The sequence below is a fragment of the Mercenaria mercenaria genome, chromosome 17 (assembly GCF_021730395.1).
Source record: "Mercenaria mercenaria strain notata chromosome 17, MADL_Memer_1, whole genome shotgun sequence".
Taxonomy (NCBI): Eukaryota; Metazoa; Mollusca; class Bivalvia; order Venerida; family Veneridae; genus Mercenaria; species Mercenaria mercenaria.
Window position 1 is genome coordinate 68,680,769 of NC_069377.1, and position 12,823 is coordinate 68,693,591.

The 12,823-nt window shown below is 36.2% G+C and overlaps 1 protein-coding gene across 3 annotated transcripts in view; it reads right to left on the reverse strand.

Annotated features, from left to right (window-relative positions):
- Window positions 1–12,823, reverse strand: part of LOC123537191 (collagen alpha-1(III) chain-like) — a 116,457-nt gene that overhangs the window by 59,292 nt on the left and 44,342 nt on the right. For all 3 annotated transcript variants that reach the window (XM_053528524.1, XM_053528525.1, XM_053528522.1), the window contains one exon: window positions 1,763–1,899. The gene's annotated coding sequence lies outside the window, so the exon portion shown is untranslated. The remainder of the gene's footprint in view (window positions 1–1,762; window positions 1,900–12,823) is intronic.

Here is a 12,823-nt window from a genome sequence, read left to right on the forward strand (position 1 = left end):
GTGATGGTAAACAAGTGTTGAAAGTTTCAAAGCTTTATCTCAAAAGACTTTGTCAAGATGTGGACTGGTACGAAATATTAACCCAGATTTCTAAGTCAAAAAGGGCCATAATTCAGCCAAAATCCTTGATGGAGTTATGTGCTCTTGCCTATAACTGGACATGGTGATGGTAACCAAGTGTTGAAAGTTTCAAAGCTTTATCTCAAAAGACTTTGTCAAAATATGAACTGGTACGAAAAACTTAACCATGATTTCTAAGTCAAAAGGGGCCATAATTCAGTCAAAATCCTTGATGGAGTTATGTACTCTTGCCTATAACTGGACATGGTGATGGTAAACAAGTGTTGAAAGTTTCAAAGCTTTATCTCAAAAGACTTTGTCAAGATGTGGACTGGTACGAAATATTAACCCAGATTTCTAAGTCAAAAAGGGCCATAATTCAGCCAAAATCCTTGATGGAGTTATGTGCTCTTGCCTATAACTGGACATGGTGATGGTAAACAAGTGTTGAAAGTTTCAAAGCTTTATCTCAAAAGACTTTGTCAAAATGTGGACTGGTACGAAAAACTTAACCCAAGGTGTGACGCCGACGCCGACGCCAACGCCGACGCCATGGTGAGTAGGATAGCTCTACTTATTCTTCGAATAGTCGAGCTAATAACAATGACCACTTTAAACAGGGAAAATTAGATGCCAACAAAAAAACGTTTACACAGAAAATTGGGAAAATATTGCCCAGAAACAATTTTTTCCACAGTAATGTATATAGGGAAAATTAGATGCCCGCAAATATACAGCTTCACAGCATAATATAAATGACCACAAACAGAAATGTTCTAGTATATGAACTGTGCCTGGCCAGCACTACTGCCTTTTAAAGCAGTAAGAAAATGCACTTGTTACAATCTTGCAAATAAATCACCAAAAAAGTTATGCGACAAATAAATGTGTCCTATCGGTCACAGCTTCGAGGATTGTGAAGATGATTAGGTTACAGTTAGATTTATCGGGATAATACGCTTCAACCAGATACCAATGTAGACATAATTTGTAATCAATATATCCAGCAGAAAATGGTAGTCAGCGTGGCTAAACTCCGCACTCTCTTGAAAACTAATACACAGATATTGTCTAAATATAGGTAGTAGCCGTGAATGACTGAGGATGGGAAATAAATATTGATTCCCATTCTTTAAAATGTGGGGGGAAAACTGAAGCTGCTTCACTGGAACAAAGCAGATTTCTTTAATGACACATGTCTCCATATTAACACTTGTCTTACAGTGACATGCCCTAATATTAGAAATCTATATCAAGACAATACAGATAATTTATCAAAGTTACAACATTAATAAGAAACATTTTTGAAAGCTATCTTCATTTCAGATTCCCAAAATCAATCTTCTCACACTTACAGTTAAACCCTTGCTAAACGAACATTGGCTTCAATACCAATTCAAAAATGTGCAGTGCATTTTGACCACTGAATAAAGACCATTTGTATTAAAAGACCACACCAATCAACAACTTTCATATTAAAGGGAAGTAATTATGAAAGTTTATAAATAAACAAACAAGAAAATATACATTTCTAATAGGGACCTAACTCTATGTAATGGATCTTTTTGTTCCTTCAATAAATTTCTAACAGAATATACCAAAAGTGAATAATGTCAAAAACTATTACTTAAATGTGATTGACTGCCTTTAGCTTTTCCTGCTACTTTCATAATAAAATTTAATGCTAACTATTTATATATACCTTGGATATTGCGAAGTTGATGCACCCTAGGTTGGACGTTAAAGAATGACTGTACAGGAAGGTTGCAGTAACCATAGACAACGAGCAGTGATGTCACAACATGTCAGCCAGTGTTCTTTAAGCTTGTCATACTGGTCCTGAAATAAAGCAATGCAAATATTTTGTACAGTGAAAGGAAAAATATTTCAGGGTTGGCTGACAGGGAGTAAATACCACCCTACACAAAAAAACCTTATTTACAATCCTTTAAGACATTTCTTCCATTTTTTATCAAGTAATAGATTTGTTCGTCACTAACAACCTGCCTGCCAAGTCTGAGGCTCCTGTACTGAAGCCTTGTTCAGTTATCAGTCAAGGCCATAATCTTAAAGGATGCTGGCATCAAGAGGTTGTTTAATTTTCTATTTTCATTTCTGACGGCACAAACAAGGAGGAAGGAGAACCACCTGAAGAAAAAAGTTATTTCAAATAACTTAAGAGAAACCCATGCAAGAATGCTGTATGCCATATGTTTAGTGTAATTCTGACAAGTAGTTTCTGAGGAACAGATTTTCAAGTACAAATAATGGCACACAATGGCGAAGAAAGGACCATCCACATATAATATCAACCTGTATCTAACCACCCAAAATATGATACAGTGCATATGAAAACCTAAGTGAGCATGGTTCATTTAAAATCATAATGCCTTTCCTTATAATGTGACTGCCAATTTTTTGTTATGAAAATAAAATATGTCAATTTCTTCTTAAATTCAATTTTAGATAACTATTGTCTCATACATTTGCTAAAGATTTGTATACTTTAATATAGTAAGAAATATTACTGAATCCATTGTTTATGATTATCTCCCTTTATGGCCCTTACTGTGTATATTTTCTGACCATATAGTTATGCATATTCTATTTGGGCAGCTGCTTTAACTGTTTTTAACTTAAATCAAAAGCCTTACAGAACTTTAAGCCTTATATGACCTACAGAAATGAGAACAAGAGTGCCAGAATGTCACAATATATGCCCGTCATAGCAAATTTCTTTACACTAGCACCTGTATTTTCAAACAGAATTTTAATTCTGTGGTTGTGTAGTAATTATTGTAATTCTTTTCTTTTTCTAAATCCACAAAAAACAAGAGGGGCCAAGACCATAACAGTGTAAACATGTTTCACCTAGTGATTTCATGGAAACAAATATTCTGACCAATTTGCATTAAGATTGGACCAAAAATGTGGTCTCTTAAGTGTAAGCAAGTATTTTCTTCAATTTAACCTAGTGCCCTAGATTTTTGGCCTACATTAGAACTTGACCTAGATTTGATAAAGGCAATCATTCTGACCAAATTTCATGAACCTCAATTAAAAAATACAGCCTCTATCACATACAAAATGTTTTTCTTTGATTTGCCCTAGCGACCTAGTTTTTGACCCCAGATGACCCATATTCAAATTTGACCTTAATTTCATCAAGGCTATCATTCTGACTAAATTTCATGAAGATCAATTGAAAAATACAGTCTCTATTGCATACACAAGGTTTTTCTTTGATTTGACCTAGTGACCTAGTTTTTGACCATAGATGACCCATACTCAAACTCAACCTAGATTTCATCCAGACAAACATTCAGATCAAATTTCATGAAGATCCGGTTTAAAATGCAGCCGCTATTGCATACACAAGGTTTTTCTTTGATTTGACCTACATGTAGTGACCTAGTTTTTGACCCCAGATGACCCATATTCGAATCTGATCTAGATTTTATCAAGGCAATCATTCTGACCATAATTCATGAAGATCAATTGAAAAATACAGCCTTTATCGCATACACAAGGGTTTCCCTTGATTTGACCTAGTGACCTAGTTTTTGATCCAAGATGACCCATTTTCGATCTTGGCCTAGATTTCATCAAGGTAATCATTCTGACGAAATTTCATGAAGATCAGTGGAAAAAATACAGCCTCTATCGCATACACAAGGTTTTTCTTTTATTTGACCTAATGACCTAGTTTTAGATCCAAGACGACCCATTTTCAAACTTGGACTAGATTTCATCAAGGTAATCATTCTGATCAAAATTCATGAAGATCAATTGAAAAATACAGCCTCTATCGCATACACATGGTTTTTCTTTTATTTGACCTAGTGACCTAGTTTTTGACCCAAGATGATCCATTTTCGAACTTAGCCTAGATATTATTATGGTTATCATTCTGACAAAATTTCATGAAGAGCAGTTGAAAAATACAGCCTCGATCGCATACAAAGCTAAATGTTGACAGACGACGGACGCCAGACATTGAATGATCACAAAAACTCAAAAAAAGTTATTTATAGTAACAACTAAGGGAAGTTAATCTAACAAAGAAAAAAAAAATCCCCCCAAAAATTTCTAAGTCCACATAAAAATCCTTACCAAGTAGAGATAGGTCAAAATACACCTCAAAATTGGATATTATATGCATGTTGTACCACAGAAAAGTGGTCTCGATTTTTCTCTACAACTAGTAATGAAAAAGTTACGCTATAAGCTATTTATAGTTACAACAAAGGGAAGTAATTCTAAAGAAGTGACCTGCGCATGACACTCCGTCTCATGATGGTGTACAATTGTGCCAAGTTACATCAAAATCCCTCCATGCATGAAGAAGATATGCTCTGGACAAGGTCATTACTGCATCTGACCTTTAGCCTCTAAGTGTGACCTTGACCTTAGACCTAGGTACATGGTTCTTAAGCATGGCACTCCGTCCCATGGTGGTGAACATTTGTGCCAAGTTATATCAAAATCCCTCCATGCATGAAGAAGAAATGCTCCGGACAAAGTTTTCATTCTTGTATCTTTTGACCTCTAAGTGTGACCTTGACCTTAGACCTAGGGACCTGGTTCTTGCGCATGACACTTCGTCTTATGATGGTGAACAATTGTGCCAAGTTACATCAAAATCCCTCCATGCATGAAGAAGATATGCTCTGGACAAAGTCATTCTTGAATTTGACCTTTGACCTCTAAGAGTGACCTTGACCTTAGACCTAGGGACCTGAATCTTGTGCATGACACTCCGTCTCATGTTGGTGAACAATTGTGCCAAGTTTCATCAAAATCCCTCCATGCATGAAGAAGATAATGCTCCGGACAAAGTCTTTGGACGCCGCCCATCCGCCAGGGCATTCCCATAATGTGTCCCATTTTTCAAACGGGCGTTTAAAAAAATTATACTGGTGATAACTGGAAAATTCTTGGAATTAACTCCATTTAGTGATTTCAGTTTTTCTGCCATTTCTGGGGCAAAAGTGTACCATCTCCTTACCCTTGACCTCTTTGGATCAATGGATCAAATTTAACTGAGCTATCTCCCTACTTTACTGGTTGGGAATTATTTTCCGGACAGGACCAGTTTCCGGACACATGTAATATCCACTTTATTTCGTTGTTATTCATGTAACTGTTTCATCTAGATCATTTAGATGTTTGTTCTTCATGTCTACAACATACCACTATTTTATAAGGCTGTATAATGTTTGGGTTTTTTATGAAAACTCACATGCGTTTACAAAACAACTTTCTGTCTTAATGGGCACTAAGATAGCATTGCGCATGCGCAGTAGTTCACACATGCCGATGTATCAAGTGGGAAGAAATAATCAAACTACATAATGATTGTCTGCTGATAACATGTTCTTATTTTAATTTCACACTAAAAGTTACGTAAAATGCAGGGCTGTCGATTTTTGCACTAATTTTATTCTATAACTATTTGAATCATCAAAAATTGGTATAAGATGAAATTCGAGTTTTTTATAGTCAACCTCGGTTTGCTTTCGTAGCTGCTATTGAACATCGGGTTATGTTTCATGTGCAATTTTGAAGAGATGAATGATATAGAAATGTGCAGAAACAGTTTAATTACTTATTTTGATATCAAATTAACAACAAAACACCGTCAAAATATTTGTCCGGATACTGGTTTACCTGACGGGGAAAATAACTTTTTTTAGTGACCCCATTTTAGGCCCCATGGAACCCATATTTTACGTCACAACGCGATGCTGATTACAACATCGGATGTGGAAGGAGCTGAAGTTTGTGCAGTGTGGGCTTCATTTATGGCAAATATTTCTTTTAGGGAATAGTAGAGCCGAAATATGAAAATGTGTCCGGAAAATGGTTCCCAACCAGTACAGTCAGAGCATCTCCAGTTCAATCAGGTAGTATATATTATACTGTGCAGAGTGCTGCTTTTACTGTTGAGTGACCCAATGTGACATTGACATTTTACATACAGTCTGGACCACAGACTTGAATTTCAATGTCTCAAACCTCTAACATCTGATTGGTTGCAAATAAGTGCAATTCAGAAACTGATCAAATTCTGAGACAGGAATCCAGAGTTATAACCTCAACCCCTTACATCATAATACTTTCAGTATTTGGAAGATAAACCAAATGGCTAGAATATGCAAAGAAGTTATCTAAATATAAATATGCTAATTTTGCATGTCTACCTACATGTACTAACTAGATGAAAACTTCCTTTCCACAGATAAACTGATTCACCTTTCATTGTATTCGTTCCATTTTTTTTCTCTTTCAACATTTACCACATAAAGCTCAATCTGCATGAAATTTGCATGTAAACCAGCATTACCAATACCTGCATCAATCTTATATCAACATATACCACACTTCATAAATATCTTCACCATTAGTCAAACATCCCTAAATCTGAGAAAAAAAATAGGTATCTGTTATATCACAGCTCTTAACTCCTAACTTATCTCAGAAGTGCAAGACTACACTAATCTGCTGCCAGTTGGATTCTCAGGCAGTCTATAATTGTTTTCTGAGACAACCCCACCACAGATGATATTTAATGATTCATGTTGATTTATGTAGAGAAGTTGTCAGTTACTAGTGGAGAACAGTTAAGTACTGGTACTGCAGGAATACTGGTAGATTAAGTGAATTGATGTAAATTATAAAATAAATCGAAAGAATGAAGTGTTGTGCTGTCTTAACCATTTTTTCTGTCAAATTTTAGGATTTTACTGTCAGATGTGGCGAGTGTCTGATGTTTAACCCCATTTTTCTGACAAGAGTATTTCAAGAGTATTTCAGTTGTGTAGCAGCAGACAGCAATTTAAATCCCAGTTTCTGGATTTGACCTAACTAATGTTTTGTAACTTCAGAACTTGCACAGGAGTCAGAAGACATAGCCACTGTTTCTGGATTCTGTACCAATACAGCAGTCAGTTGACACAACCAGTGGTTCTGGATTCTGTACCAATACAGCAGTCAGTTGACACAACCAGTGGATCTGCATTCGGTACCAATACAGCAGTCAGTTGACACAACCAGTAGTTCTGGATTCGGTACCAATACAGCAGTTAGTTGACACAACCAGTGGTTCTGGATTCTGTACAAAACAGCAGTCAGTTGATACAACCAGTGGTTCTGGATTCTGTACCAATACAGCAGTCAGTTGACACAACTGCTGTTTCTGGATTATGTACCAATACAACAGTCAGTTGACACAACCAGTGTTTCTGGATTCTGTACCAATACAGCAGTCAGTTGACACAACAGTTACTGCTGTTTCTGGATTATGTACCAGTACAGCAGTCAGTTGACACAACCAGTGGTTCTGGATTCTGCACCAATACAGCAGTCAGTTGACACAACTGCTGTTTCTGGATGCTGTACCAATACAACAGTCAGTTGACACAACTGCTGTTTCTGGATTCTGTACCAATACAGCAGTCAGTTGACACAACTGCTGTTTCTGGATTCTGTACCAATATTTTCTGGATTTTGTACCAATACAGCAGTCATTTGACACAACTACTGTTTCTGGATTCTGTACCAATACAGCAGTCAGTTGACACAACCAGTGGTTCTGGATTCTGTACCAATACAGCAGTCAGTTGACACAACTGCTGTTTCTGGATTATGTACCAGCACAGCAGTCAGCTGCTCTTGCTCTGCCTTTGCTCTTAGTGATACTCCAAGTTTCAATGAAGATACACTTAAGGCAGGTAAAAAATTAAATTCACAAAGGAAGATCATTTGAAAACTTTTCAAGATAGTTACAGTTTCTGTGTTTTTGGACAATCAAAGCTTGACTGAAACAGCTGCATTACTTTTGGAGGTATGCTTCACAAAGGATAACTTAATAAAATTTAACACAGAGTTATGAACCTTGTGCTCAGCTCTAATGTCTTCCACTCATTCCCACCTATCTATATTCCAAGATGCACTGTAATATTTTCAATACTTTGGAGTAAACCTCCATACAAGTGAGGGAAGATGGAAGGAATGACACACAAACCAAATGATGCTTGGTAGAACAGATAGATAAAGCGACAACCAACTGCTCCTTACTTTCAGGAGTACAACAATCAATAGGTCTTGGTATAATGTGTTAAATACCAGAATTGTTCATCTAACTGATCTGTCTATAATGTCTTGCCACATAAACAACTATATAATGAATGTCTGCCAAAGAGGTAAAAATACTTTTGGATGAAAGTATAATATTTTATCCTGATTATCCTAGAAACTATTCGATCATGTAGACTGGTTCAGTGAAACCACTCTCTGGTGATAACCTATTGCCTCTATGTAATCATAAAACAGGAAAACTAAGATTTTTCTGTTCTTTTTTGCAGTAGTTTTAAAAGTTTCACAGGTAAAAAAAAATACAAACATCATACAACAGAGAAAATCAATTTGTCCTTGGGATCTTTTTTTTAGTTCTTTTTTTCAACTGTTACTACAGTGCTGGATTTCTGACATAGTATAAAAGAAAGTAAACTGAAGGCTGTGATCGTTTATTTGGGTAAGCTGTCAAACTAGTATAAACTTATCCAATTTTTGTTGTCTATAGTGTGACACTCGTCTCATGGAGGTGAACATTTGTGCTAAGTTACATCAAAATCACTCAAAGCGTGAACAAGAAATGCTCCGGACAAAGTCATTCTAGTATCTGACCTTTAGCCTCTAAGTGTGACCTTGACCTTAGACCCAGGGACCTGGTTCTTGCACATGACACTCCATCTCATGGTGGTGAACATTCAAGCCAAGTTACATCAAAATCCCTCCATGCATGAAGAAGAAATACTCTGGACAAAGTTATTCTTGAATTTGACCTTTGACCTCTAAGTGTGACCTTGACAGACCTAGGGACCAGTTCTTGTGCATGACACTGTCTCATGATTGTGAACATTTGTGCCAAGTTACATCACAATCATGAAGGAAAAATGTTCCGGACAAAGTTTGTGGACACCATCCGCCTGCCTGCCCACGTTCCCATAATAAAATTGATAAAATGCTCGACAGAGCCACGTATTTTATCATTTTATAAATTCCATGGAAAATCATTCATGTAATATCCTTTAACCTGCTAAATTTCTAAAATGAACTGGTCCATCATTCAATTTGGGCAAAACTACTTCTTATTCAAAGGGGTGTCCACTGAAAATTTGCTGACTGAACAGCGAACAGTGCAGACCATGATCAGCCTGCATGGACATGCAGGCTGATCTTGGTCTGCACTGGTCGCAAAGGCAAAACCACTTGCCGCCAGCAGGCTAAATTTTAGGTTAAAGATTGTCCGCATGCAACTGAATTTTTAACATGTGACTGACATAACTAATGCAATGGATTGCTGGTATGTGCCAGTCACAGTGGGAAAAGGACTTTTCATATCTCCTACAGTCACAGTGGGAAATGGACTTTTCATGTCTCCTACAGTCACAGTGGGAAATGGACTTTTCATGTCTCCTACAGTCACAGTGGGAAATGGACTTTTCATGTCTCCTACAGTCACAGTGGGAAATGGACTTTTCATGTCTCCTACAGTCACAGTGGGAAATGGACTTTTCATATCTCCTACAGTCACAGTGGGAAATGGACTTTTCATATCTTCTAAACAGTATAATTTCTCTTCTTAACCACTAGCTCAAAACTGCTGCCAGTAACTATATACGAAATTAATTTCAACAGTCACTGCTATGTATCCTATTGAAACAAACTGAATTTTAAGTCTGCTTAATTCCAAAATAATATTTACAGATACAAGCCTATAGTTCTGATTCTGAAATTTTATCAGTTCTGAACAAAATGATAACATAGAGTACCAATATTCATGTCTGCAAAAATTACAATAACTTTTCCTGCTGCCTTAAGTCGTGTTACTGAAGTCTGTGTGACCAATCATCATGTGTGACAAACTTATTCCGCTGGGATCTTGAGGAACCTGAAGCTGCCATGCAGCACTTGCATCAACAAAAGCCATGCCTAACTATTCTAACACTCCCGATATTGTCCTGACATTGATCCACTTCAAAAGATTGAAGAAAACATTATATATATTTTACCCCCTGTAACTGCCACACGCTAAGTTGTTATTACTTAACAGTTATCTTTCCTATCTTGTTAAAATCTGTTAAACAAGCAGTTGCTGGAGCGACCTCGGCCATTATCATTTCCATCAGCTACAATAGCATGCAGAACCACCTTGTATAATTAAACGTCTATTTTACAATATGTTAGCTACCTCCTTTTTTGTCAAATCGTTGCTGTTTTTCCCTTTATTAAGATTTAGAGAAAAGCTTTATTGAAACTCAACAGCCTGTGAAAATATACTCTCGGCTTTTAAAATTGTCGACTTTAAATGCCTTAAAATAAAATCATATCGCAACAATCAAGAAGGCAAAACAGCACATGCACAAATAAAATATGAAAAGCCTATGCATGTCTTTTGTGTATTTACATGATATATATCTTGTTTGTTTTTTTTACTTTTACAAAATGTGGTCCGTAATTTCATTATGTTTCCTCTACTATGATTTACTGATCAAGAATACATTCTTTGCCTCTAATGGAAAATACCTTCAACACTTTTGAGAAGAGTTCATAGGTCATACCTGGTACCAATCTGTGAATAGTGAAGTGACCATGACCTTGAACATGACTAACCCAATATTCATTACCAGCCTTGGTTACAGTATAGCTTAAATCATTGTATGTAGTCTTCAGTAATGATAACCTTGACCCCACTAATCACATACACAATCCAAAACTTGGTCTTATCTTTAGGTCAAATTCCATTTCAATATACAATTCCAAACCAAGTATTAAGCTAAAATGAGACTTTAAGAACATATCCATCAAAAGAGGTCAACCATAAAAACACCTTTTCTCTCCCACAACAAATAACATTAAATGGTAGGTAAGGTAAGAGTTTTCTCTTGTTTTAGTGTATGATCCTTTCTAATGAACAAATATTTATGTGATGTAACATCACTATGTGGCTCAACTTCTTCAGCTAAACATAGCTGGGTGTAATATATTCTGTAATCTGTTTTCAAAGTGATAATGTTTCTTTTAGAAATTGAACCACACATCCTAAAAAAAAGTTCTTTCTTATTTTGTGAAATTCTTTCATATTTATGATAAAATATTTAAATGGATAGGGGCAAAGTTTACTATAAGGTAGGAGGGGAAAGAAAGATTTGTAAGGCCCTAATATTTGAAAACTAGAATGTGTCTGTAGGACACAGGGTGTGCCCCCCACTGGTACATTTGTCACAAATAAGTGGCAATAATTCAAATGATTGCAGTCTTAATGGGGTATAGCCTCAACAAACATTTTATGAAAAGGATTCATTATTCTAGGCGCTATACTTTTTGAGCTATGAGCATCACAAACAAAAAATCCACTACTCTGGCTATTTCAAGGGCCAGAACTCTGTAATAAGAGCTAAGATTCTCAAGAAGAATGCTAAGTGTGCAAGGTCACATCACGATTAAGACTCCAGCAAGGTTTCCTGAATTTACATCAAATACTTTTTGAGCTAGGTATATAATTAGGTGAAAAAGTGCATTTTTTTACTATTTCAGGGGCCATCAAATTAAAAATAAGGGGTGGAGCCAGCCAAAAAATTAGAGGTGTGCAAGTTAATATCATGATAAAGACTTATGCGAGTTTTCAAGCATTTATATTAATTACTTTTTGAGCTAGGTGTGTCACAAGGTGAAAATGTACATTTTTGACTATTTCAGGGGCCATAACTCTAAAAATAGGGGGCGGACCCAATTGAAAAATAGGAGGTGCGCAAGTTCATATCATGATTAAGACTCATGCAAGGTTTCATGAATCTATATCAAATACTTTTTGAGCTTGGGCCATAATTAAAATTTTGTTTGTTTGCAGTGCTCCGACCGACCCATCAAAATCGTCCCGACCCAAAAAATTTTTTAGGCAGTTCAGGGGGGCAATTTTTTTTTTTATATATGTTTTGATCCTTTCTGATGCAAAATGCATTTTCAGCAGACGTTTTCCTTTTCGTATTTAAATATACAGCAGATCATTCAGCGTTTAGTGTACGCGACTATATTGCCGTCTTCGCACGTGTTTCGGAAGTCACAAGTTCCGATCCGAGTGAGCAAGTCGCTCAGACATCTTTACTTAGTCTTTATCACATGATTTTACGGTGACCTATGTATATTTGATAAACAATTTTCCAATAAACAAAAGTTTCGGCGGTATATGACCTGTTTGTGTAGGTTCGCCGTAAATCCCAACTCATTCTTTTAATAAACAATGTCGTCTGACACAACACCACGGACCTGACCAATAAGTCAGTCAACATGACCACGGTCTAAAAATTTATTCTGATTTTCTGTTGATTAGTTTCAACATTTAAAAGTCTATAAATTAAACAGACATCTGAATTTTTTATCATGCACTAGAATAATTCGCAACTTGAATGATAACTATTCACATTTTTATGTATTAATTTAGACCTTGTTCGAACACGTAATAAAGCCACATACCTAATTTTTTTTTTGTAAATCCTAATTTTTCAAACATGATTTCACTTTTTTTCCCAGTTTTATCCGACACATTTGGTGACAAAATTGCATAAACATCTTGAAATATACAGTGGCACTAACTTGTCGGCTAAGTTCAAAGGAAAGATGCGAATCGGCATTTGGCCTTTGATGTAAGATGAAAGGAAGCAGTTTGACAGCTAAATGTTGTGATGGGTGTGATGTAATT